Below are 1,638 nucleotides of genomic sequence, written 5' to 3' on the forward strand. Positions count from 1 at the left end.
AAATTAAGAGCCTTGTAATAAGTTTTCAAGCTATTTTATCCAACAATTATTATTTTTTAATTGAAACGAGATGACTAAAATCGTTATTCTCCATTTAAATACCTCTCTAATTTGATCGTAATTTGAACAAAAATTATCTATGAAGGAAATTGTGTTTAGGCATATATTTTATAGTTTTTTTGGTTATATTATTAACTACTTATGAGAAACCTTAATTTAAATGTCCAATCTTTAGCTATAGAAATTAAACATAAAAGTTGTAAAATTAAAAAAAAATACAATAAATTTATTATCATAGAAAATAGATAAAATTGTATATAAAAAAAATGTATGTATTGTATATTATGAGATACTATAAATATAATGCAATATATGAAAACATGTATATATTGTACCAAAAAAAAAAAAATCATAAATGCTCATTAGTTGTAAAATGTAGTGGTCTACTAATGGTTACTACTCTTGGTATAATCCGGATAATATTCCATTTCGCTGTGACTATGGTCCAGGTATTGGTGTTTGGATTGTAACATTCTACAGAGTCCAAAACAGAAGTTTCGTTTATTCCACCGACGACATGCAATAAACCATCTAATACGACTACTTCTATAATAAAAAATTAATTTAATTCGAAATATTCAATAAAATTTTTTTCATAAAATAAATTACATTTATCCTACAAGAAGTTACCTGCATATTTTCGAGGAAAAAACATGTCTGCTTTAGAAATCCAAACCCCTGCACTTGGTTTGTATGCTTCAACACTACTCAGGTAGTTAAATCCATCATTGCCATCTACGGCATACATTACACCGTATAAAACTCCTACACAGGCTCAACTGCGACGTACACACATGTTTGCGACTTGACTCCACATATCAATACTGGTATTATAACATTCAACAGTCTCTAAAACACATCTTGATTGATCAAGATCTCCTACCTACAAAATTTAATTATTACAAATTACTAAAAATACCTCACGCTAAAAAGAAATCCCAGAATAAAATATTATTGTTAAGCACTTTCAATGAATGTGGTTGAGAACATATTTATATGAAGTTGAATAAACTAAATATTTTTATTTTTAATTACAAAATTGTATCTATTTTAAATTATCAATTGAAATATCATACAGGACCAAAAATGTTTAAAAATTAAAAATATTATTAATATAACAACTATAATACAAAATTAAAATCATAAATAAAAATTTAAATTCACCACATATAAAAGTTCATTCAGGACTCCAACAGCAAATAAAGATCTTATAGTAGTCATATTAGATATCATACGCCATGCTTGAGTATTGTAGTCAAAAACTTTTGCACTTTGTAAATAACCGTCTCTATCATTGAATCCGCCTACCTTAAATTAAATGTATAATTTATTGGTACGTGCTTTTTAACAGAAATAACAATTGAACTAATAAATTGTAATTCAACATTACTTACGGCATAGATATTATCATTTATAACACCAACTCCTAAAAATGTTCGTTCAACTAACATGTCGTCAGTTCTTTTCCAACAAAGTGATAGTCGACAAGTCGCCGGTCCTCAGCCGTCTTGACAAAACATATCGCTCGTTTTGTCTTCTGTGTGTTCGGTATATGTGCGAACCGGTGTGCCGTCGCCG

At 28.1% G+C, this 1,638-nt stretch overlaps 1 pseudogene; it reads right to left on the reverse strand.

Moving 5' to 3' along the window:
• Window positions 1-266: 266 nt before the first annotated feature.
• Window positions 267-1,638, reverse strand: LOC132947846 (kelch-like protein 2; annotated as a pseudogene).

This window comes from Metopolophium dirhodum, chromosome 6 (genome assembly GCF_019925205.1).
Source record: "Metopolophium dirhodum isolate CAU chromosome 6, ASM1992520v1, whole genome shotgun sequence".
Taxonomy (NCBI): Eukaryota; Metazoa; Arthropoda; class Insecta; order Hemiptera; family Aphididae; genus Metopolophium; species Metopolophium dirhodum.